Raw genomic sequence first — 27,109 nt, 5'->3', positions numbered from 1 at the left:
ATAATTGGGTCCAAGTTGTTTCTATGGAAAAAAATTCGCAGAACCTTGGGTTCAAGTTTTTCTATAGAAAAAAATTCGCAGACTCTTGGGTTCAAGTTTTTTCTATAGAAAAAAATTCGCAGACCCTTGGGTTCAAGTTTTTTCTATAGAAAAAAAATCGCAGACCCTTGGGTTCAAGTTTTTTCTATAGAAAAAAATTAGCAGACCCTTGGGTTCAAGTTTTTTCTATAGAAAAAAATTCGCAGACCCTTGAGTTCAAGTTTTTTCTATAGAAAAAAAATGTGCAGACCCTGGGGTCCAAGTTTTTTCTATAGAAAAAAATTCGCAGACAATTGGGTCCAAGTTGTTTCTATAGAAAAAAATACGCAGATCCTAGGGGTTCATTTTTTTCAATAGAAAAAATTCGCTGACACTTGGGTCCAAGTTTTTTCTATAAAAAAAATTCGCAGAGCCTTGGGTCCAAGTTTTTTCTATAGAAAAAAATTCGCAGAACCTTGGGTCCAAGTTTTTTCTACAGAAAAAAATTCGCAGACCGTTGGGTCCAAGTTTTTTCTATAGAAAAAAATTCGCGGAACCGTGGGTCCAAGTTTTTTCTATAGAAAAAAATCGCGGAATCTTGGGTCCAAGTTTTTTCTAAAGAAAAAAATTCGAGGAACCTTGGGTCCAAGTTTTTTCTATAGAGAAAAAATCACAGACCTTTGGGTTCAAGTTTTTTCTATAGAAAAATTCGAAGACCCTTGGGTCCAAGTTTTTTCTATAGAAAAAAATTCGCAGATCCTTGGGTCCAAGTTTTTTCTATAGAAAAAAATTCGCAGACCCTTTGGTCCTAGTTTTTTCTATAGAAAAAAATTCGCAGACCCTTTGGTCCTAGTTTTTTCTATAGAAAAAAATTCGCAGACCCTTTGGTCCTAGTTTTTTCTATAGAAAAAAATTCGCAGACCCTTGGGTCCTAGTTTTTTCTATAGAAAAAAATTCGCAGACCCTTGGGTCCTAGTTTTTTCTATAGAAAAAAATTCGCAGATCCTTGGGTCTAAGTTTTTTCTACAGAAAAAAATTCGCAGACCCTTGGGTCCAAGTTTTTTCTATAGAAAATAATTCGCATACCCTTGGGTCATAGTTTTCTGTATCGAAAAAAAAATTGTTTTCTATATTCTAAGTTTTTTCTATAGAAAAAAATGGCGGACTTTTCGAACTCTTTAGCTCACATTAAAGTCGTATCCTTCCACTTCGATTCTCAGATTAACTCCGTCATGTCATTCTTGACATTTTTGAGTAATGACGTGCAACGTAAACCAATTTTTTAATTTATTTGATGTCGTTGTTGTTGTTTTCCCCTGAAATTTGTATGTGTCAAAAGAATGTTGACTATAACAGTTATTTTTGTCTGGCTCACATAACCTACTGCCAAATTTCTTTTCAATATATCTTCTGCGTTTTTGTGTGTGCGGTTTTTTGGAGAATACCTTTGGGAGGCTTTTGGCCTTTTTTGGGTAATTGGGATTCGCATGAACTGTTCTGTTGTCTCTTCAGCAGCTTATGTGTGTTTTGTTTTTGTTTTGTATGTCAGTGGGTGTGTTATTGTGATATGGAGCTTACATTCTTAATTCGTGGCATGTTTTGCATAAAAAAAATTACAACAATTTATTATTCGGGGTGTTTACTTGTTGCTGTTCTTGTTGTTTTTGCCAACGATATTTGTCAAAGTCATAAATGGTTTGTGGCTTCTGTCAATTCTGAAGTGTCTTATTTGGCAACCCATGCCCTCAAGAGTTGGTCGATCACACAGCGCCTTTTCAAATTTTATGAAGGGTTGCTGAACTGTAATACCTTCCTTTCCGCACTTCTAATTCCATCAATCCACATCCTCCTTTGTTGATTTGTTTGTTTACATCTTTTCACCACATCAAATATCTGTTTTTAATTAAATTTTGTGGTTTCATAAGAACAACAACATAGACAACAACGACAACAACAAAGCACGGCTCTGAACAACACCAACTTCATTATGGACCCAAACACAACATTGCGGCCCTTTTTATGCAATTTTTCTCTTTGAAAGAAAGCCTGTCTTCCCCCTTACCCTATCGCTGCTTCATGCCAACGTGAAACCACAAATTGATGTAAACGACCGGAAAAAATCATTACAACAAACGTTTTTACTGTCAAGAATAATCATTGCAGCATTACAACAACTAACACCACCACCAACAACAACATCATAGTTTTGTCCCGGTACCATAACAATCAGTTTTTTTTCTACTCTGTAAATGACCGACCGACCATACAATCGGAACTTCACAAAACACACGAAATTGAAAAGGGAAATGAAGTCAGACATATAGTTAGCTACAACAACAGCATCAGCAATTTGTATTTTTCCATGTTGTTGTTGTTGTCATTGAGATTTCACTCAATCGGTATACACATCAAGATCACACTATTATCGATTGCAGTTTGGCTTTAAATGAATATTTTTGTTCGATTCGACGGCCAGTCAGTTATTCAGTTCGACCAACGATTGACCAGACCATAAACATGCAAACCATTGAGGTTCCAAAAACAGAGCAACAACAACAATGGTAAATTTATGTATATGGAAATTGCACTAATTTAAAGCTAATTTTTGCGGAGGTGAACAACCTCAAAGGCAAAAGACAACATAAAGGGGTCTCTAATGGATAGCAATACGCCTAAACGTCTATGGATAGAAGACCACTTAAAGGGGTCTGCCTAAGGAGGTCTTATATGCCGAGAAGATCCCTAAAGTGGTCTTATATGCCGAGAAGACCCCTAAGGTGGTCTTCTATGCAGAGAAAACCTCCTAAAGAGGCCGCATGTACACAGAAGACCTCCTCGGCCTTTAACACAAACCATTTGCCTACTTTGGAGGTCTTCTATATAGAGAAAACCCTCTTAAAGGAGACTTCTATAAAGAGGTCTCCCTAAAGAGGCCATCTATACATTGATTAACTCCTATGGGAGTCTTCTAGGGATAGGAGACCTCCAAAAGGGTTTTCTACATGTCTTCTGTAAATGGAGACTTCCTAAAGTAGTCTTTTACCGATAGAGGACCTCCTAAAGGGGTATTTTATGGATAAAAGACGTCCTAATGGACTTCTATGAATAGATGACCTGCTTCAAGGGGCTTCTATAAAGAGAAAACTTCCTAAAAGAGTCTTCTATGGATAGAAGATTCCCTAACGAAATATGCTTTGTATAGGACATATCCTAAATGGGTCTTCCATAGATAGAATACCTTGTAAAGGGCTTTTTATATATTAGACCATGTAAAGGGGGTCCTTTATATATAGAAGACCTCGTAAGGGAACCTTCCTTCTACAGATAGAATACCCGGTTAAAGGTAATTTTTTATAGATAAAAGCCCTTGTAAGAGGCCCTTCTATATAGAGTAGACTTCCTTACTTTGTCTTTTGTACATAGACGACCTTCAAAAATACCGTCTATACAGACAAGGTCTCATAAAGGAGTCTTCCGTACACGGAAGACCTCCTTAAGGCGTCTTCTGTACACAGAAGACCTCCTTAAGTTGTCCTCTGTACACAGAAGACCCTCTTAAGGTGTCTTCTGTACACAGAATACTTCCTAAAAGGATCTTCTAGGCATTTCAGATCTTTTAAAGCGTTCTTCCATACAGAGAAGACCTCCTAAAGGAATCTTCTATATGCTAAAGGGGTCTTCTAGACACAGAAGACCCCCTTAAAGGGTCTTCTAGACACAGAAGACCTCCTTAAGGTGTCTTTTGTACACAGAATACTTCCTAAAATGATCTTCTAGGCATTGAAGATCTCCTAAAGGGCTCTTCTATACCTCCTAAAGAGGTCTTTTACACACCGAAGACCTCCTAATGGGATATTCTGTACAGAAAAACCTCCTTAAAGGGTTTTTTTTACATAGATAAGACCTCCTTAAGGGGACTTCTGCATATAGTAGACCTCCTAGAGGGGTCTTTTACATATAGAAGACCTCCCATAGGGATCTTCTATACACCGAGGACCTCCTAATGGGGTTTGTATATAGAGAAGACCTGCTAAAATGGTCTTCTACATGGGGAAGGCCTCCTAAAGGGGTCTTCTTCATAGAGAATACGTCCTAAAGGAGTCTTCTGTACACATAATACCTCCTTCGGGACTTCTATGTCCCTCCAATATGGGTCTTCTATACAGAGAGACCTCTTATGGAGGTCTCCTATACACCGAAGACATCCAAAAGTTGTCTTAAAAGCATTAAAAGCTCAATGGGGTATTATAAACGGGAGTCTTTTATTTAGAGAAGACCAGTTAAAAGCGTCCTCTACATGGTCCTTCTGTAGGGGGTCTTCTATACAGAGAAGACTTCTTTTAGGAATCTTCTGTACACAATACCTTCTAAATGGGTATTCTATGCAGTAAAAAACTCCTGAGATGGTCTCCTACGCACTGAGGACCTACTAATGGGGTCTTCTATATACCGAAGACCACCTAAAGGCGTCGTCTATACACCGAAGACGTTCTTAAGGTGTCACCGAAGGCTTAAAGTGGTTTTCTCTCTATCGAAGACCTCCTAAAGGGGTCTTCTATACAGAGGAGACCTCTTATGGAGGTCTTCTAAATAGAGAAGAAGACCTTCACAAGGTTTCTTCTTTTAAATGGAGCAGACCTCTTAAGGAGTCTTTTGTATAGAGCAGACCTGCTAAAGGGGTCTTCTATATAGAAAATCGCCTATACGGGTATGTTATAGACATACGACCTCCTTAAGGGGTCTTCCAATAATTGAAGTTATCCTTAAGGTGTACTCTATACTCATAAAAACCTCTTAAAAGGACATGGACACCTTTCGGAGGTCTTTCATCTATAGAAGGCCTTAGTTGGTCTTCAATCTACAGAAGGTCCTTATAGTAGGTCTTCTATTTTTTAGCGTGAATTTATTTTCAAGGGTTCCAAGTTTTTTCTCTAGAAAAAGGTCGGGGACCCTAGGGTCCCTAGTTTTTTTCTATAGAAAACATTCGCGGACCCCAGGGTCCCTAGTTTTTTTTTCTATAGAAAAAATTCACGTCCCCAGGGTCCCAAGCTTTTTTTTATAGAAAAAAAATCGCGGACCCCAGTGTTTTTAGTTTTTTCTACAGAAAAAAAATTCGCGGTCCTTAGATTTTTTTCTATAGAAAAAATTCTGGGACCCCAGGGGTCCATGTTTTTTCTATAGAAAACATTTTGGGACCTTAGGGGTCCATGTTTTTTCTATAGAAAATATTCTGGGACCTTAGGGGTCCATGTTTTTTCTATAGAAAATATTCTGGGACCCCAGGGGTCCATATTTTTTCTATAGAAAATATTCTGGGACCACAGGGGTCCATATTTTTTCTATTGAAAAAATTCTGGGACCCCAGGGGTCCATACTTTTCTATTGAAAAAATGCTAGGAACCCAGGGGTCCATATTTTTTCTATTGAAAAATTTTAGGACCCCAGGTGTCCATATTTTTCTATAGAAAAACTTCTGGGACCCCAGGGGTCCATATTTTTTCTATAGAAAAAATTCTGGGACCCCAGGGGTCCATATATTTTCTATAGAAAAAATTCTGGATCCCCAGTGGTCCATGTTTTTTCTATAGAAAAAATTCTAGGACCCCAGGGGTCCAAGTTTTTTCTATAGAAAAAATTCTGGGACCCCAGGGGTCCATGTTTTTTCTATAGAAAAAATTCTGGGACCCCAGGGGTCCATGTTTTTTCTATAGAAAAAAATTCTGGGACCCCAGGGGTCCATGGTTTTTCTATAGAAAGAATTCTGGGACCCCAGGGATCCATGTTTTTTCTATAGAAAGAATTCTGGGACCCCAGGGGTCCATGTTTTTTCTATAGAAAAAATTCTAGGACCCCAGGGGTCCAAGTTTTTTGTATAGAAAAAATTCTGGGACCCTAGGGGTCCATATTTTTTCTATAGAAAAAAATCTGGGACTCAGGGGTCTATGGAAAAAAATCTGAGACCTCAGGGGTCCATGTTTTTTTTATAGGAAAAATTCTGGGAACCCATGTTTTTCTATAGAAAAAATTCACTGACCCCAGGCGTCCCAAGTGTTTTCTATAGGAAAAAATGTTGCGACCCCAGGAAATAATCTGGACCTGATATTTAGAAATATTTACATATATTATAACCTCGTGCCCCAGCTAGTTTCCCTCTGTCCCTAATATAGATCACTTTAACCACAACCGCTTTTCTGTCATGATAGTCTTTGATGTAAAGCTATTATTGCTACCACAAACGCTTGTCTGTCTGCCTGTCTGCCGCCTTATGCTGCTGCCCATTGCCTTGCCTGCTATTCAAAAATATGTTCAAAACGTTGTTTAGAGTAGAAACCCAAATAAAAAAATAAATAAATGAGAACTAGTGATCTGATCTGCAACATTTGTTTTGCAGTTGTTGTTTTTGTTTGTTAACCTCAGACACGCAACATTTCACAGCCACAAAGAATGGATCTGTGTTTTGTGATGAATGAAGAAAAAAACCGAAATTCAAATCTCTTTTAAAATAGAAATCAAATCAAGTTTCTTCTATTCGTCTGGTTATATGGCTTCATTTTTCACAATAATAATTAGTAGCAGCTTACCGGTGGTGGTGTTGGGGAATAGCGTATTGACTTCTGTGTGTGGCGAACATAAGTTTTTTTTTTGTTACGATTTGCTGAAATTACTTAATTTCCGTTACTTAATTTGGGTTTTTATTGATGATTGGTTATTTTTTTTTCTGTTCCGAAGAACCTGAACAAACTCAAGAACCCATGTCTTTTGGTTGGTTGATATCTGAGATACTGAGATGTCAAGCCATGGTATGGAAGATTAGATGTAAAACAAAACTGATTTGAAAAGTGTTTTCAAATAACGACAAAATAAGTGGAAATTGTTTGATTTTTTAGCAAAGGAGTTTTAAGTTTTAAGAGGCGTACATAGCCGGAGGTTTGTGGATTTTAAAGTTGTATTAAATTCCGAATAAGTTACTAATTTTTTGGAAGAATTTTTTCATGCTTTTTATGAAAGTTTTTTTATTCAATATTCAAATATTTGTTCAATATTTTTCAATGCAATTTTTTAATATTTGTCAATATTTGTTTCAATAACTGTTTTTAATATTTTTCCGCATGAGCTATTCACATTAACTTTCATGGAACTTCTTTAGGAGATTTTTCCTGTATTTTTTTTAGTCTTTTGTTTTTCGCTGATTTTTTGTCATGTTTTTTGTGTAAGTTTTTTTTCCAATATTTATTTTATTTTTTTTTTCGTTTCACTTTTCCTTTTCAAAGTCAAACACCATTAAAAATGTACTTTCATCTAAAATTACTTTACCTTAAACTAATTTCACAAACTGCGCTGTCAATGACCATTAACTTGACTTTTGAATGGCAATGGAAATTTTGCTTTCCATTTTTTGTTTTTGTTTTGAAGCTCTTTTAACTTGGAAAATTATTTGTCTCCCCTGCTGGGATTTGAGTGAAACAAACAATGGGGGGACATTTCAAATTAAGAAAAATTGAAAATTGCTTCTTTTACACTTGGAAAAGAGGCATTGAAATTGTTTTGAACAAAAAAGGAAATGGGGATTTAAGGTAACAGTTGTTGTGGGACGACGAAATATCCTGATCGTATCTCAAAGGTGTGATAGCTCCTTCAAAACAGAAAGGAGTTATAAAATGTATAGATGGAAATCAGGTGGACAAAAAATTAGGTCGAAGCTCAATTCAAGAACCAGTAGGTCTATTCTGTAACTTTTTAACAACTTTACTCATTGTCTATTTTACAACAATTTCATTTGTTTGTTTTGTAGTTGTTACAAAAACAAATGAAATTTAAACAATATCGATAGTTGTTAAAAGTTACAGAATAGGCCTACAGATCTAAATTCATAGTTTGAAGGGCTTTGTGAGAAAGAGGGTCTTCTATTAGTAGCAAACCCCTTTAGGAGGTCTTCTATTAACAGCAAGAGGTATTCTATTAATAGCAGGATAGAAGACCTTCTATATTATTTTGCTGTTGATACAAGACCTCCTAAGGGGGTTTGCTATTGGTAGAAATATTCATAAATGGGTCTGCCATTGATAGAAGACCTTGTAAAGGGGTTTGCTATTGATAGAAGACATTTTAGGGGGTCCTGATGGGGTTGCTATTGGTAGAGACCTCCTAAAGGGTTCTGCTTTTTATACAAGACCTCACAAAGAGGTCTTCTATCAATAGAAAGAGATTTGCTATTGATAGGAGACCTCATAAAGGAGTCTGCTATTATAGAAGACATCATAAGGGGTCCTAATCTGGTTTGCTATTGATAGAAGACTACTTGAAGGTGTCTGATGTTGATAAAATACCTCCTAAAGGGGTCTGCTATTTATGCAAGACCTCATAACGAGTCTTCTATTAATAGAAGACTTCCTAAAGGGATTTGCTGTTGATAGAAGACCTAACAAATGAGTTTGCTATTGGTAGAAGACCTCCAAAGGGGTTCTGAGGGGGTTTGCTATTGATAGACGACCTTCTAAAAGGTTTCGCTATTGATAGAAGACCTTCTAGAGGGTTCTGAACGGGTTTGCTATTGATAGACGACCTTCTAAAGGGTTTCGCTATTGATAGAAGACCTTCTAGGGGGTTCTGAGGGGTTTGCTATTGATAGAAGACCCCCTAAAGGGGTTCGTAATTTATGCAAGATCTCATAAGGAGGTCTTCTATTGATAGAAGATCTTCTATAGGGGTTTGTTATTGATAGAAGACATCCGAAAGAGTTTTGCTATGGATAGAAGAGGGGTCCTCTAAGGGGTCCTAATGAGGTGTGCAATTGATAGAATAACTCATATAGAGAGGTTCTATTGATATAAGACCTCATAAAAGGGTCTGCTTTTGATAGAAGACATCCTAAGGGGTCCTAATGGGGTTTGCTATTGATGGACGACTACTTGAAGGTGTCTGATATTGATAAAAGACTTCCTAAAGCGGTCTGCTATTTATGCAAGACCTCATAGCGAGGTCTTCTATAAATAGAAGACCTCCTAAAGGGGTTTGCTATTAATAGAAGACCTAATAAAAGGGTCTTCTATTGATAGAAGACCTTCTAAAGGGATTTGCTATTGGTAGAAGACCTAATAAAGGGGTTTGCTATTAATAGAAGACCTCATAAAGGTTTCTTCTATTTATACAAGACCTCATAAAGAGGTCTTCTATTGATAGAACACCTCCCAAAGGGGTCTGCTATTTATGCAAGACCTGATAGAGAGGTCTTATATTGATAGAAATCCTCCTAAAGGGGTTTGCTATTGATAAAAGACCTAATAAAAGGGTCTGCTATTAATAAAAGACCTTTTAAAGGGGTTTTCTATTGGTAGAAGACCTAATAAAGGAGTTTGCTATTAATAGAAGGCCTAAAAAGGTCTTTTATTGATAGAAGACCTTCTAAAGGGATTTGCTATTGGTAGAAGACCTAATAAAGGGGTTTGCTATTAATAGAAGACCTCATAATGGGTTCTTCTATTTATACAAGACCTCATAAGGAGGTCTTATATTGAGGGAATACCTCCTAAAGGGGTTTGCTATTAATAGAAGACCTAATAAAGGGGTATTTTATTGATAGCAGACCATCTAAAGGGATTTGCTATTGGTAGAAGACCTAATAAAGGGGTTTGCTATTGATATAATACCTCCTAAAGGGGTTGCTATTGATAAAAAAGCTCATAAAGGGCTCTGCTATTGTTAGAAGACATCCTGAAGGGTTTTGCTATGGATAGAAGACCTCCTAAATAGTCCTAATGGGGTTTGCTATTGATAGAAGACTACTTAAAGGTGTCTGATATTGATAAAAAAATGGTCTGCTATTTATGTCTTTGTGAGGTCTTACAAAGACGTCTTCTATTGATAGAAGACCTCCTAAAGGGGTCTGCTATTTTTGCAAGACCACATAGAGAGGTCTTTTATTGACAGAAGACCTCCTAAAGAGGTTTGCTTTTAAAAACAAGACCTAATAAAAGGGTCTGCTATTAATAAAATACCTTATAAAGGGTTCTGCTATTTATGAAAGACCTCATAAGTAGGTCTTATATTGATGGAATACCTCCTAAAGGGGTTTGCTATTAATAGAAGGCCTCATAAAGGGGTCTGCTATTGATAGAAGACATTCTATAGATAGAAGACCTCCTAAAGGGGTTTGCTATTAATAGAAGACCTAATAAAAGGGTCTTCTATCGATAGAAGACCTTCTAAAGGGATTTGCTATGGGTAGAAGACCTAATAAAGCGGTTTTGCTATTAATAGAAGACCTCATAAAGGGTTCTTCTATTTATACAAGACCTCATAAAGAGGTATCCTATTGATAGAACACCTCCCAAAGGGGTTTGCTATTGATAAAAGTCCTAATAAAAGGGTCTGCTATTAATAAAAGACCTTTTAAAGGGGTTTGCTATTGGTAGAATACCTAATAAAGGGGTTTGCTATTAATAGAAGACCTAATAAAAGGGTCTTCTATTGATAGAAGACTTTCTAAAGGGATTTGCTATTAATAGAAGACCTCATAAAGGGTTCTTCTATTTTTGCAAGAACTCATAAAGAGGTCTTATATTGAGGGAATACCTCCTAAAGGGGTCTGCTATCGATAGAAGACATTCTATAGATAGAAGACCTCATAAAGGGGTTTGCTATTAATAGAAGACCTAATAAAGCGGTCTTTTATTGATAGCAGACCTTCTAAAGGGATTTGCTATTGGTAGAAGACCTAATAAAGGGGTTTGCTATTGATATAATACCTCCTAAAGGGGTTTGCTATTGATAGAAAAGCTCATAAAGGGCTCTGCTATTGATAGAAGACATCCTGAAGGGTTTTGCTATGGATAGAAGACCTCCTAAATGGTCATAATGGGGTTTGCTATTGATAGAAGACTACTTAAAGGTGTCTGATATTGATAAAAAGAAGACCTTCTAAAGGGGTTTGCTATTGGTATAAGACCTAATAAAGGGGTTTGCTATTAATAGAAGGACTCATAAAGGGGTCTGCTATTGGTAGAAGACATTCTATAGATAGAAGACCTCCTAAAGGGGTTTGCTATTGATAGAAGACCTCCTAAAGGGGCTTGCTATTAATAAAAGACCTTATAAAGGGCTCTGCTATTTATACAAGACCTCATAAAGAGGTCTTCTATTGATAGAAGACCTTCTAAGAGGTGTTCTATTGATAAAAGACCTGATAAATGGGTCTGCTATTAATAGAAGACCTTCTAAAGTGATTTGCTATTGATAGAAGACCTAATAAAGGAGTTTGCTATTAAGAGAAGACCTCATAAAGGGTTCTGCTATTTATGCAATACCTCATAAAGAGGATAGATAGAACACCTCCTAAAGGGGTCTGCTATTTATGCAAGACCTCATAAAGAGGTCTTCTATTGATAGAAAACCTCCTAAAGGGGCTATTAATAGAAGACCTCATAAAATCGACTTCTTTATACAGAATACGCCTCACAAACCGATATTTTATTAATAGCAGACCTAAAGGGGTTTGCTATTGATATAAGACCTCGTAAAAGGTTTTGACCTCCTAAAGGGGTCTTAATGGGTTTTGCTATTGATGTACTTGCCCACGAAAAATTATCATATCGTCGTAAACAGGTCCACAGTGAATACCTCCTAAACACTTCCCGAACAGTTTCTTAAACTGAACATAAAAATCTTCAAAAAGTAATTCTTTTAATAAGAGACCTCCTAAAGGGGTCTCATGTAAATAGAAGACTCACAATAGATGATAAAAGGCATCCTGAAGCGGTATTCTTTGAATGGAAGACCATCTAATGGCCTTTCTCTATAGATAGAAGATCTCCTAATGGGGTCTCCTATGGATAGAAGGCATCTTAATAGGTCTTTTATGTAGAGATTGCTTCGAAAAGTTTTATATGGATATAAGGGGTCCTCTATAAAAATAAATAGTCCTAAAAAGTTTTCTTTAGACAGAAGACGGCCTAAAGTGGTCTTATATATATATAAGGCCGCCTAAATTTAACTTATATACGTGCAAAATATTTTGAAAGGAGCTTTTATAGATAGAATACGTCGGAAAACGGAGTCTTCTATGGATATAAGGCATCTTAAATGGGTCTGAATAAATGGAATACCTCCTAAAGATATCTTCTATAGATAGAAAACTTCATAAATTGGTATTTTATAGTTAGAAGATAGTGTCCTTGGAACTTGATTTAAGTTTGGATGAAATATTGCGCTTGCAAAGGTTCGGTCCAACCAGATACTACGTAAGTTATAGATAGCCGAAGGTGTTATCCGATATAGATCTTCTTGTACTGTGCAACATTTTTAAGGTGATCTTGTGCATACAATTCGAACTGAGGATTTTTTGAAAGTACAAACCCAAACGACAAGAAACCCTAGTTGGATTTTGTTGTGTCAGATCCAGCTCGGATTTTATGGCCCCATGTAAACATTGTTAAATATTGAGTTTTTAAACAAATTCGGGGCTATATCTCTGAAACCAATGCAAATCTTCTTCTGACCTCCGAAGCAAATTTGTAGATAAGGACAAGAATAAAATATTTGGAGAAAAAATGAACTCGAAAAACTACATTTATTGCCTCAAATTTCAAAATATATGCAAAAATGCCACAATTTTTATATATTTCGCACCGTAACTCCAAAACCGTTAATTTTTTCTGAATGTTTTCTTTTGGAAAAATATTCCCTGGAATGTAATACACAACTCTTAAGAACATGTCATTGTTGTAAAGTGCCTCTATCCCGTTGTCTTCAGTACATTTTTCAACTACGATTTAATAAAAATGTCAACAATGTAGTGAAATCCGAAATGCGAGAATAAACAGTTGGTGTGAACTGTGTTTGAAATACGTGTTGTAAAAGATATGTTGCAAAATACCGCTGAAACAACATGAAGTAAGCATTTTAGAGTTTCAGAATGCTCTAAAGAATTGTTGAGAACTTTATTTGGAAGGTTACTTGGTTCAACTCCCAATAGTTTAGCCGATACTGACCAGAATTTCAAAAATTATGTAAAATTTTCTATATTTTATGGATTTTGATGCCCTAGATGGAGTTTTTCTTCCGAAAGATAAGTTCTACTAGTTTAGGGCTACAATATTGCTAAAGACGGCAAGGCCAAATTCCTATTCGTTTCTGAGATAAAGGCCTAATAAATACAAAAAAGTTTAGATTTGCCCGGTTTAGATGAGGCCATAAAATCCGAACTGGATCTGATAGGACAAAACCCTACTAGGGTTTTTGTAGTCTAAATATGTACTTTCAAAAAATGCATACTAGAAGTTATTTTCATTTTCAGTGTTGCATAGTGTTTGTAAAGTTTCGATCAAATCGGGTACTCAATTCCGGAGTTGTCGAGTTCATCATCAAGCAAGACATTAAAGCGGAGCAAATACATCATAAAAATCAAATATTCTTTATTTTACCCCATGTTGGGCGCCAGTTATCGTCTAATCCAATGCATTAGCAAAGTCTCCTACAATTAAAGGTTTAACAGGTAAGCCATAAAGCGATTACTGAATCTACATGAAATCATCCCAAAAGGTAAAAAATCATTCCGTACTACGTTGGGCGCCAATTATAAATATAGTCAACTAATTGGTCGATTATTTCAAAGTGGAGCTTTAACTACAAATAATCAAACACCAAGATGAAACAAATCATTCTGCCCTACGTTTGGCGCCATATAAAAATATACTGAACTATATTTATACTTACTCCATCAACCTTGGCAGTGGCTGAAAACTTTTAAGTTATGCTAAAAGTCAATCATTGAGTTTTCAAAACGTGAAATCACCAAAAATATCTTTGTTCTGAGCTATTTTTTGGCCAAGATGTTGCCTTTGAACAAATAAATATATGAGAGGGAGGATTAAACTACATTCTCTAAGGAACATAAGGCCAGGTCTCATTATGTGCTTTGGGGGAATGAAAACAAAATCCCATAACTTTATTACTATTCTCTTTATATTTCCGCCTTCACTTTCCTTTGGACAAAATATATCTTTCACTTTCAGATGATTCTTTGCCTGCTAAAATATCTACCACCGAACTTTATCGATGGTATCATCTTGTCACTTACTCATTATTTCATTCATTGTTTAAAGTTAATAACCATAAACATTAAAACCATTTTCCAACAATGACGATAAAACAGACAAAAACAATTTATGATAATTTTTTGAAGAACAGCAATAACAAAAACAAGATAATTTTGACAACGACACAACATTAACAAGCTCAAAAAAAAAATAATAATACCACATACCACGGTAGATAACATCTATGAAAGTGTTTAGCAGAAGATGAAGAAAAAAAAACATATAAATTTAATTGTCACTTTTAGTTGAGAAAAAAACATTCATCTCAAAATAGAATCCAACAAAAATAGTGTTAAATGTTGATCAGCTCAACTTAGACTACGCTGTCGGTCTCACACCATCAAGTGAAATGTAAACCGTGCGAGATCATTGACAAAAAAACTAAAGCTCTTTAAAAACTCATTTTATGTCGACCGCGTTCCATAAAAAAACGCTTATCACAATTTGGAAGAGTTTTTAAGCGTTTGGTTAAGCTTTTGATGGGCGAGAAGAAGTAGGAGAAGAAAAAACTAAACTAAACCATTTATTGCCCTCCTAGAGTAAAGAATACAAATTTTATTTTTGAGTGTGGGAGTATTGCCTTGATGGGCCAGCCATTTACATTTTCATTCGGAGGTTTCTGTTCGTTTCTTTTTCAACATGACTAACCATTTAACTTCTTTTTTTTTTGTATATTGAAATGTTAATTCCTTTAAGTGGTTAACCATAACCACATAGAGAATTTAGATCCGTTTGGAGTTGGACACATACACACAATGGACTTAGCGCATAATACCAATGTCACTTTGTATGAATTTGCAAATTTTTTAAAGTGAAATTTATGCAATTAGGGTTGGAATAGATTATGACTGATTAGATATGGAAACATGTTTCTCAGAGCAATATCAGGTCAGTTTAATTTGCATTTAAGTTAGAAAATTTAAATTTGGCTTGGAGGGAAGAATGGAAATTTGATGGATTGGCTGCTACAACAATGGCATATGGAACATAAAATGAAATAAATATAAAGGGAATCTAAATTAAATACAAGTTTTTTGCCCCCACGTTGGGCGCCAATTATAAACAAACTCAAACAAATACATATTTTTAATTTTGCCATTCTCATTGAGAGCAATTTAAATACAATTATTAAATCACAGCAAACAAAAAAATATATAAAGAAAAATTTATTCTGCCCCATTTTGGACTATTACTGACTCTATCTGAAAGCATTCCACAGGAAATAATATACGCAGCCCTACCTTGGGCGCCAATTATAAATGTTGTTTCCTATTTCCGTCAATGTAGGCCGCAAAGCGGAGGCTTTTCAATGCAGAAGCGTATTAAACAGAAGAAAATAATTTTTGTTTGGCTAATTGATAGCGGCTTAGGACGTCAAAACGTCGGCCACCTTTGTTTTTGCTTAAGCGAATCACAGCCGGATTTATGCTTGATGTTGGGACTTTTTTAATGGCCATTTTAGGTCGTAATAGCTCAACTCTAAGCAGTCATAATTAAATATATGTATAACACAAAAATTATGCGTAATAAGTCAAAAATAAAATAATGCAGTATAATATTGTGCCCTACGTTGGACGCCATTTATATAAATACTCCACTACTCTTGGCGCTTTTGTTTAAAAGCTTTAAAGCATTATTTTTTATTCTGCCCTATGGTCGTTGGCAAATATTAACAAAGTCCACAACTCTCATCAAGACTTTGGAGGCAAGCATTATGACCTGACAAATACCGCAGGAAACTCTAAAATGTTTGGCGCTAGCTAAAAGTATAACTACGTCTGATTCTTTGTAGACTTAGGCCTTGGTCACACCAGAGAGTTTTTGTTGAAACAATGTCATGAAATCAATGGTTCCTAGGTCGAACTCCATATTAGAGCAATATATTGAAGTTACTGCAGTGAGGAACTCGATCTATAAATACCTAAAAGTTTCAATGAAACCACTCTAGTGGGACCTTCGACTTAGTAATCGCTTTTGACTGGACTGGGCCCTAGCTAAAAGTCGAATTCAATATTTTTGTCAAAGTCCCCAAAATGGTATGATCAGCGACGTTACTAAGTCTGGTTTTATGTGTACTTACTAATTGCTTTTGACAGGAATTAGTATCACATAGGAAACAATAGCATTCTGCCCTAAGTTGGGAGCTCCACATTGGGCGCCAGTTAATGTTTAATTCATCAATATCTTTGTCAAAGTCCCCGAATGGTATGGTCGAAGGGATTACTAAATCTGATTGTATGAAGATTAAGTAATCGCTTTTGACTGGACTTAGTATCCCACAGAAAAAATTATTCTATCCTGCGTTGGGAGCCACTACACTTTTCAATTTAGTTGGGCGCCAATAATGAATTTATTCAATGAGCGAAGGTCATGTCTAATAAACGAGAGATTATTCTGCCCTGGTGCAAAAAAAAAAAACATTACACTCCTAACGAAGAAGTTAACCGATCGCTTTGAAGACAAACAAAAACAAGTAAGAAAGTATCAGTCAGCTGTGCCGAAGGAATTAAACACAATTCTTCTGACGTATATAGGAGTTTTTTAGTTTTTGGACAAACAAAAACATGTAAGAAAGTATCAGTCAGCTGTGCCGAAGGAAGTAAACACAATACTTCTCACGTATACAGGAGTTTTATTAGTTGTTGGGAAAAAGTCTCAGGAAGTACGGTCTTGTCACAGAAAAAAAAAATAATATTGTACGTTTGAACCAATCGGTTTCTCACTTCGAGGAGCTGGCCGAAGTTCGGACAAAATATTACGATACCCAAAATTCGAACCAAATCATTATCATTATCATCGTGATCACAATGAAGTATGCGGGATTAAAGCTTAAAAGGGTTGAACTTTTGCGTTTGTCGTCATGTCAATCATTCATTTTACAAGTCACTGTATATAATATATAACTTTCTAGATCTTTTGAGTCATTATGTCAAGATTTCAAAAAAAAAAAAAAATACACGAACAACCTTGTAATTTTAATTAATGGCTTTGTAGCCTCAGAGGGTAAAACATTCTTGTAAAAAACATAAACCCAAGACCAATTTTAGTACCATTTAGTACTTTCCGTAAACTTATAGTAGGTATTTCCAATACCATTTCAGACCTCAGTGAACCACATACCAAATTTCAGAATTTGTACGCATTTTCAAATTTCAATTCAAGATTTCAAAAAAAAACAAAAATACCCGAACAACCTTGTAATTGTGCGAACATTTTGAACTCGAATTAATTGTCCGATATTGTTCATATTCGAACTTGATTTAAGTTTCAGATAAATATTACGATGTTCAAATGTTAGACCAATCAGACCAATCAATCCTAAATATAAGTTGTAAAAATATATAAGGAAATAAAATAAATTCAAATTATTCCCCCACGTTGGGCGCCAATTATAAACATACTCTAACAATGCCTATTTTTTTACTCTCTCTCTCTCATGGAAGTCACAAAGTATCGAAGAATTTAAACGTTAGGAGCAAATTATAAACATATTCAAACAATTTCTATTTTTTATGTTGCCACTCGCATCGAAGTCGCATTGTATCGAAGACTTTAAAGTCAATTATGAAGTCAAAGCAAACGCACTAAATTATAAAATAATATTCTGCTGTCATGAATATATGTTTGTAAAAATATATAAAGGGAAAATAACATAAATACAAATTATTTCCCCACGTTGGGCGCCAATTGTAAACATACTCAAACAATGTCTATTTTTTATGTTGTCAATCTCATCAAAGTCGCATTGTATCGAAGACTTTAAAATCAATTATCAAGTCAAAGCAAACGCACCAAATTATAAAATAATATTCTGAGTGATACTGCCTGAAAGCATTCCACAGGAAAAAAATATTTTGCCCTACGTTGGGCGCCAATTATAAATGTTATTCTCTATGCAACGCAGGCCTCAAAACGAAGGCTTTTCTTTCAAGAAGCGTATTACAAAAAATGTTTGTTTGGCAAGTTGATAGCGGCTTAGAACGCCAAGATGTTAGAACATTTGTTTTTGCTTGAGAGAATCTCAGCCGGATTCATGCTGGAAGTTGGTATATTCAAATATATGTACATACGTGTAGAACAGTGTGGGAGCACGTGTGCGCTCTCCACATACACACAATTCAACCAATTAAAAAAGCATGCACTCACACAAAGACACCCCCTAAAATATGCAATAGAAAATGATGGTGGTCATACCTGGTTTAGAACAAATTTTACGATGCGCAAAGTTTCAGCATAATCGGATACACAACTCTTAAGTTATCCAGCTTACCGGCAGGGCCTTTGGAAGTACTGCCTCGCCCCTGAAACAAATTGTAAAATTGTTGCCATTGTCTACAAATATGTTTTGGTCTCCTTTTTTTCTTGATGCCGTAATTTTTCCGTCTTATGTCTCATTGACATTGTTATTGTTTGCTTTGTGGCTGTCACCTCTTGCTTCTTGTTTCTTCTTGTTTGTTGGGGGAAAACTTTCGAGGTGTCATGCTGTTAATGACTTTTAAGTTGTCAAAACCAAAAAATTAATGTTTATGGAAAATATTTTCTTAAAAAAAAAACCAACAAAACCTCAACATGTTGTCAACATCCAAAAACCTGAAAAACTATTTATTTTTTGGCAAGAAATTTTAATGAAAATGAGAAGAAAATTTTAAGTGCGGTGAACAAATGTTGCTACACCGAAAGAAAATTATGTTTTAAGATTACTATTTCATGGATTAAAAATTAAAAAATAATAATTTTTATATTATCAACTTTATATACACTTTGTTGCGATTAGAAATGTGCGTCTTGATGGAGATCAGTGATGTCAGTGATCAGTATGTCTCTGCGATTAATGTTCAAAATTTATGTGCTTAAGGCCACTTCTCGAGTTGCCATTATAATAGCGAGTAGTTGTTGTGATCACAACTACAACCAATAATTGCCCTTATATAGATTCCAAAATGTCCCAATATTTAAATTTAAGGTCAGTTTCATACAGCTCCACCACAAAAGTGCAGTTTAGTTCAGGTTTTTACTGCAGCTAGCCTTTTTGGTCCCTATGGACTACCTACCACAAACGTCTCAACATTTAGGCTGGAAATTTCCAAAACTTTTTTTGTCAACTATAATAATTGTATTTATTTTTAAAACTAGCAAAGTGCCCGCTACTTTGTATGCGGAAAGAATATATATAAAAAAATAAACAATATTTAATATGAAAATGATGAACACTGAAAATTTTGTTGTACTAACACCAATTTTAATTATTATTTATTATACCCTATACCACAAAGTGGAAAAGGGTATTATAAGTTTGTTTTGGTAAAAATTCATGTAACACCGCGAAATATTCGTCGGAGACCCCCAATGTGGTATACCATTCTTCATATCTCGACGAGGTAAAGCGATTTTGAGATGTGTGTCCGTCCGTCAGTCCGCCCGTCTGTCCATTATAAATTGTAAACACGCTCCAGGCCGCAATTATGGACCGATCGTCACGAAATTTTGTATGGAGGTCGGGTTCAGATCAGAATAGATCCCTATTCTTATTGGTGATGATCGTGCAATATTTAGCGGGTGAAATGGACCAAAAACATAATATTTATCTAATTATGTAGCGGCTCTGTAGGTCTCAATAATAGTCCGATCAACGCGTAATTTTAAATAAGGTAAGAGTATATCATAAAGGAGAAGCTTGCAATTTGAGATGGCGATCGGATAATATTTAGAGGGTTAAATGGACCAAAACTTTTGTGTGAAAATTTTGAAAAATTTTAATATACAGCTTATATCTTAATTCCTGGAAGTGACATTCCGGACAAGTGAGATATACTTGAAAGTGGAACTCTTGACCTTTCAATTGATGCCAGTTATGTTGGTGTGCATGATTAGATAACAGAGTTACAGCCTAATATATCCCGTTATTTGTTTGTAGTGTAATAATAAACTCGCTAGAAGTCGCAATTATACATCAATAGTCACGAAATTTCGCACCGGGTAAGAGTATAGGTCGAAAAAGATGCCTACAATTTTGAATGATGATCTGATATTCTTTAGCGGGCGAAATAGACCATTCCTTTGGTATGAAAAATATAAAAAATTTATTTTTGTCGATATTTTAATTCCTTGAGGATATATATATTTCGCAAAGTAGCCTACATATGGAAAAAACTACTGACCTTTCCTCTGATGTAAATTGCAATAAAGTGTTTGCTAGATAACGGGCCTACTGCTTAATATATAATGGGTTCTGTGTAGAGAACCACATTTTTATCCCATGCTACATATTGTCTCTCCAAAAGTTTATGTAACACCACGAAATATTCTTCCTAGACCCCTTATTTGGTATGCCAAAATTCATATCTCGACGAGATAAAGCGATTTAGTGATGTGTGTCCGTCCATTAAAAATTGTAAACAAGCTTTTAAGGCCGCAATTATGGACCGATTGTAAAAAATTTTTTAAGGAGATTGGGTTCGGGCCAGAATAGAAATGATTAGTTTTTGGTGATGATCGTGAAATGTTCACGGGATGAAATGGACCAAAAACAAAATTTTAACCAATTTTGTAGCGGCTCTATAGGTCAAAATAATAACCCGCAAAATTTTAAACAAAGTTTGAGTTTATGATGAAGAAGAAGCGTACAAACCAACGTGAAGATCAGATAATACTTAGCGGGTTAATGGACTGAAACGCTTGTGTGTAATTGGTAAAAATTTCAATAACGTAGCGGTTAAACAACGGAAGTAGTAGTACTACATAAATGGGTTTCATTACATTTTAGTTTGTGTGAACTAAATGTTCCTTTCCTACTACAAAAATGTCTTTGTCATGCCAGATAACTTTTTGGTTTTGGTCATAAGAATTATACATTACATCTCTGGTATTGGATAATTAAATTTTCACAATCATTGAAAAGAAGTTCCGTGGAGAGCGTTTGTCCAGGGATAGTGGTATAGGGTATCCCATGGTCGGCTCCGTCCGACTATAGACTTTTCTTACTTGTTTTTATTTAAATACTGTTCGTAGCACCTTAGTTCGATTTTCAAAAAAAAAAAAAAAAAAAAAAAACCAAGTAAAAAATTATCAGTCGGCCGACAGAGATATACCCTCAGCTTATGTGATTTTGAACTTTCACCTACGGACAGATCGACTGTATTCCGGGTCTTTTCAGAATTTTGTGGTCCTTTTGGACATTTGAGCTTGCCGAAAAAAAATGTGGATTAGGAGTAAAGTTCAAAAGTGTAGCGGAGGATGTACTTGAAGGAATGGACAGACATAGCCCATTATGGAAGTGGATCTTATTTTGGGAGTCATATCTTTTCGATAGATATAGCGCCCACTAGTCATTTCAGGCCAGGAATCGTGGACCTGTCTAAGGAAAACGTAATATCGACCTAAACAGGACCGCAACGAACAGCATGGGTATATTTCCAAAGGATCTTCGAACAGGCCCTAAACTGCACTTAGACACAAATGGTGAACTTTTGTCATTTTAGTGACATTTTTTTTTTAAATATTGGGAGGAAGTATGTCAAGAACTATGACTTGACTTCAACAAAAATCGAAGTGATTCGAGAGAAGGTCTTAAAGTGAAATTATCCGAAATTTTCTGTAGGAAGTACCCGAAGGAGTGGACAAATATTGTCCATATTCGAACCATAGGTAGATATATTAGGATGTGTAAAGTATGGACCAAATCGGCCACTCCCATCAAGAGTTATCGTGCATAAAATTTTTCCGAACATTTTTTAACTCTTGTGGGGGAGGTACGTGAAGGAGTGGACCGCTATGCCTTATCTTCCAACTTAAACTAAGTTTGGACAAAATATTACGAATGTCAAATTTTAGACCGAATCGGTAGATCCGTTCGAGAGTTATCTTGCGCTCCAACCACAACACACGGTGTCATAGGGGTTTTTTGCAAATTTCGGGCTATTTTCTCAGGAAGTATGAACTTGCCCCTGATGAAACTTCTACCGTCGTATGGGGGGAGTGAATACAAGTTGTTACAAAAAAATCAAAGCGATTCGGGAGCAGTTCCTAACCTGAACTTATCCAAAATTTTGTGTGGGAGGTACCCGAAGGAGTGGACCGATTAAGTCCATATTGGAACCTCATCTAAGTCTGGTAGAAATTTCACGATGTGCAAAGTATCGGTTACTCCCTTCAAGAGTTATCGTGCGCACAAATTTTCCGAACATTTTCGAACTGTTGTGGGGGAGGTACCGGAAGGAGTGGACCGATATAACCCATCTTCGAACTTAAACTAAGTTTCTATTCGTTTCTTCGTCAACAGTAATCTCAATTCAGGATTGCAGCTCTATCAGTTCCCACAAATCCCCATTATACCAAATCTAGTACTATTTAGTACTTTTCGTACCCATAAGTACGGGGTACCACCCGTTTTTCGGTATTTTGAAGGTTTTAGCTTCATTATAACAGCGAAATTTCTGAAATTTGGTACTTATTCATCGTTGGGGGTATAAAACTGTCGCCCTGAAATTTGTCGGTATAGGTCCACGCCTTCATATAGCCCCCATAGAACGGTACTTCCCGATTTTCGGTATTTTGAAGGTTTTGGCCTCATTATAGCACAAAAATGGCTGAAATTTTGTATTTAGTCTTATTTGGGGGTATACAATTTTTCACCAGAAATTTGTCGTTATAGGTCCACGACTTCATATAGACCCCATAGAACGGTACTTCCCGCTTTTTTTTGTATTTTGAAGGTTTTAGCCTCATTATCGCACAAAAATGGCTGAAATTTTGTATTTAGTCTTATTTGGGGGTATAAGATTTTTCACCAGAAATTTGTCGTTATAGGTCCACGACTTCATATAGACCCCATAGAACGGTATCACCCGATTTTCGGTATTTTGAAAGTTTTAGCATCATTATCACACCCAAATGGCTGAAATGTGGTTCTTAGTGTTCATTGGGGTACAAAACTTTCGCACAAAAATTTGTCGGTATAGGTCAACGCCTTCATATAGCCCCCATAGAACGGTACCTCCCGATTTTCGGTATTTTGAAGGTTGTGGCCACAATAATCCACCGAAATGGCTGAAATTTGGCATTTGGTCTTCATTTGATCTTCATCTGTCGGTACAGGTCCACGCCTTAGTGTAACCCCAATATAACGGTATCTCCCTATCTCCGGTATTTTGAAGGTTGTGGCCTCAATATTCCACTGAAATTGCTGAAATTTGGTATTTAGTTTTTGTTGGAGGTAAAAGCCTTTCCGGCTGAAATTCGTCGGTATAGATCCACGTATCGATATCGACCCCCATAGAACGGTACCTCCCGATTTTCGGAATTCTGAGGGTTGTGACGTCAATATCGCACCGAACTTGCTGAAATTTGGTATTAAGTCTTCTTTATAAACGAAAGGAAACTATTTGCTCCATTTTACTTTAATACAACTCGTGGTGGGGGTAAAACAGGCTCGGCCTAACCGAACTTAACACCGTTTTTACTTGTTGTAACTAACATTTGTTCGCTCATTTATGTTTGTAATAATTTAGGCATCCATAGCTCAGCCCCCAGAAGACATACATACCTAATTTTTCGTTTAGCCTGGGCGTTGATTACACTGTGACACAAAATGGAGGTGAAAATCTGGGGCAGAGATAATTCCTTTTGGGGATGAAAGCCCTTGGTTAGTACATTAAGAATCCCGAAGAACAGATCAGCCATGAGTCGAACTTCCGAGTTATGGCGTGATGAAGTTTCTGCAGAAGACCCTGTAAGGGTCAAAACCGGGTAAATTCACAAAAGGATCATAAAAACAAGACAAAATCTTTTAGTTGTCAATGAGAGTCGTACCTAAAATTTTCTGAGCGACATTTTACAGAACATTTCGAAGCTGAAAAACGTCATCTTGTAACACTTTTATAGCTGTGCTTAAAATAAGGGGCGAAAAAGACATTGAAAGAAGCGAGTTAGAAGGTCGAAATGCTCTACGGAAATAATCTTCATTCGATTTGACTGAAGACATGTCATCTCATAAATAAGCTAAAACTACAGTTAACAAAGATACAACGCTAATTTCAGATGCCTTACAGGGTCTTTAGCAGAAACTTCATCACGCCATAACTCGGAAGTTGGACTCACGGCAGATTTGTCCTTCGGGATTCTTAATATACTCACTAAGGGCTTTCATAACCAAAAGGAATTATTTCTGCCCCAAAATTTCGGTTTACAGTGTTATCAGTCAGTCAGTGAGTCACCATTACTCAACTTTTTTATAAGTATAGATTAGGGATCTGTTCTGTTAGGTCCAACCGTCCTACTATTTTTCTTTAGGACTGTAGATGAGGGTATTTAGCTAGTTTTGCAAGCAAAAATAGAGTAATATTTTTCTCTTTCATTACAAAAAAAAAGATCTGCAAAAACCTAAAAAGAATGAAACTTACATGACCCTTTTCTTAAGTTGTCGTTGTCACATTATATACGGTATCCGTCCATAAAGAAATTTCTCTGGACAAACTGGCTGACACTGATACACAACTTTGTTAAGCATTTAAACAACAACAACAATAATAATTCTGCAATTTCTGTTGTTTATTTGCCATGGCAAATATTGTCGTTGTGATGTTCTTGCAGCTACTGATGATGGTGATGATGACACAAACGATGTCAAATGTTGCCGATGCTAAAGTGACAATGGTTAAAACTGCTGTTTGCCGCTCGGTTTCTTCGTCGTCTCCATCGTAGAGCAGGCATTGATGATTCTTCTGCCTGCTGCTGATGACCAAGATGTGAAAAGTTTTGTCCGTTAAACAAACAGATGTGTGACTAAGAACTCAAAGAAAATTTCTTAGTTGTTGTTGTTTGTTTGGTCTCTGCTCTGTATCTAAATAGCGTTAGAGCTATAGGTAATCAAAACAGTTTTGTTTGTATTGCCTTTTAGTGTAGAGACACAATATGGAGAGGCAGATGATTGAGAAAGGGTAAGAGTATGCAATATGTATAAAATATGACATGAAAACTGAAATATACATTTCCAAATAAAGTTGAAAACGTTTAAGAAAATACGAAATTTAAGAAAATAGTCAATTTAAAATCTTTCAATAATAAATATAATATTGAAATAAGATATTTTGAGTAGAGCTTTTTGGACTTAAACGAAAATATTGATCTTTTTTGAAGGAGGTACCATTAGTATTTGTCCGATATAGCCCAACTTAGAACTTGATTTAAGTTTGAGAGAAATATTACGATTACGCAAAGGTTGGACCAATGTCCGTCACTCCTTATGGTGGTCACCGGAGGATTTTTTGAGTTTTTGGTTAATTATGTAGGAATCACGATTATATCGTTGTCATCACAATCGCAAGGAATATCTTCGATAAAAATTTCAAAACAATCCTCGAACCCCTCGCACTTTGTCAGTTTATTTGACAAAAAGTTGTTTCATTTTATTAAATGGCCTAACGGGGGATCGTCACGTTGGTGATCGCGGACATTTCTATTTTACAATTTAAAAATGTCGGATATGAAACAAATCGAAAAATTATTTCCAACAAAAGTGGCTTAACGACATTAGATGGCGCCCAATGCGAACTATACTTTCAGGAATAAGAAAAATACACTTAATCTGTAATGTTTTTATTAAACCTCGTTTATTAATAAATACATTTCAGCCTCATTCTATTTTAGTTTATTCGACGAAAAGTTACGTTTATTAACTGGCGCCCAAGGGGACCCAATTGTCGCCATTTCTAATTCAGAACTTAAAAATGCTGTAACAAATCGGCTTTAGAATATGATATCAAACAACCGGAATAATTAGTTCAAATCTACCTCCTAACAATAAAATTGGATTTTTTGCGACATTAGATGGCGCCCAACGTGGGTCGAAATAGCAGTTCGGCTCTAATTTTTTTTTATCAAGGTCTATTTATTTTCGACTACATTCCAGCTCACCAAAATTCAGTTTATTTTATAAAAAAAAGTTGTTTCATTTTATTAAACGGCGCCAACATAATAATAATAATTGTTCCACAAACATCCCAGATGGGACAAGGGAGACTTCTCTCATATCAATGAGTGCACCCCGATTCATATTAGCTCAATGATATGGGACCTACTGTTTATTGCCGAGTCCGAACGGCGTGTCCTAAGACACCACTTGTAGAGAAGTTTTACAAGGCTGAAATACTCAGAAAATGTCGCCAACATCGCTGAGGGGTATTTTGCCACCGTTGAAAATTTGATGTTGTCTGGCCTGGGAATCGAACCCACGACCTTTAGCGTGCAAGGCGGGTGTGCATACCATTGCACCACGGTGGCGCCAACATGGGTTCTTTAAATAAATTTTCGTTTATTCAAAAAAAAAAAAAAAAAAAAACTGTCCTCAAGCCTCACCATGAACTGAAAAGTTTATTCGACAAAAAGTTGTTTCATTTTATTAAATGGTGCCCAACGTGGGGTCATCCTAACATGTTCGCTTGAACTCTGTTTTTTCTGCACTTTTCGCTTTAGGAAAAAAAATCCACAAAACATTTTAAATGTATTGTATAGACCCCAATACCAATCTAAATGCCCCATCCACGGCTCGGAAATTTGAATTGTTGGGTATTTTATGGTGGACAGACAAATGAAAACACGTATGCTCATATCAGATTCTGGTAGTTAATTTGGCGAAATGTCGTTTAATTTTATTAAATGGCGCCCAACGTGGGGTTTTCTCAACATGTTCTCCTTAAATCTGTCTTCCCTGCATTATTCACTTTAGGAAGAAACTACACAAATGCTGTAGCAAATTGACTTTATTATAGAATCTAAAACGAACCTAATAAATTGTTCAAATCTATCTTCTAACGATAGAATTGGCTTTTACGACATTCGATGGCGCCCAATGTGGACCCAACTTTTAAACTTTAAATTGGTTTTACGACATTCGATGGCGCTTAACGTGGACCCAACTTTTAATCTTTAAATTCTTTAAATTGGTTTTACGACATTCGATGGCGCCCAACGTGGACCCAACTTTTAATTGTTTATAAAGCCCC

At 36.0% G+C, this 27,109-nt stretch overlaps 1 protein-coding gene and 1 non-coding gene across 12 annotated transcripts in view; both read left to right on the top strand.

Moving 5' to 3' along the window:
* The window catches only part of smash (smallish), a 393,042-nt gene that overhangs the window by 232,457 nt on the left and 133,476 nt on the right, over window positions 1–27,109 (top strand). The gene's annotated exons all lie outside the window — the stretch shown is intronic.
* On the top strand, window positions 9,457–9,580 carry LOC141391627 (small nucleolar RNA SNORA11). The gene has a single exon (XR_012409707.1). It is a non-coding gene; the product is annotated as a small nucleolar RNA SNORA11 (small nucleolar RNA).

Source organism: Musca autumnalis, unplaced genomic scaffold, assembly GCF_047663935.1.
Source record: "Musca autumnalis isolate F117 unplaced genomic scaffold, ASM4766393v1 scaffold_1, whole genome shotgun sequence".
Taxonomy (NCBI): Eukaryota; Metazoa; Arthropoda; class Insecta; order Diptera; family Muscidae; genus Musca; species Musca autumnalis.
Note: the sequence above shows the minus strand (reverse complement) of the source record. Positions and strands in the feature narration are given on the sequence as shown.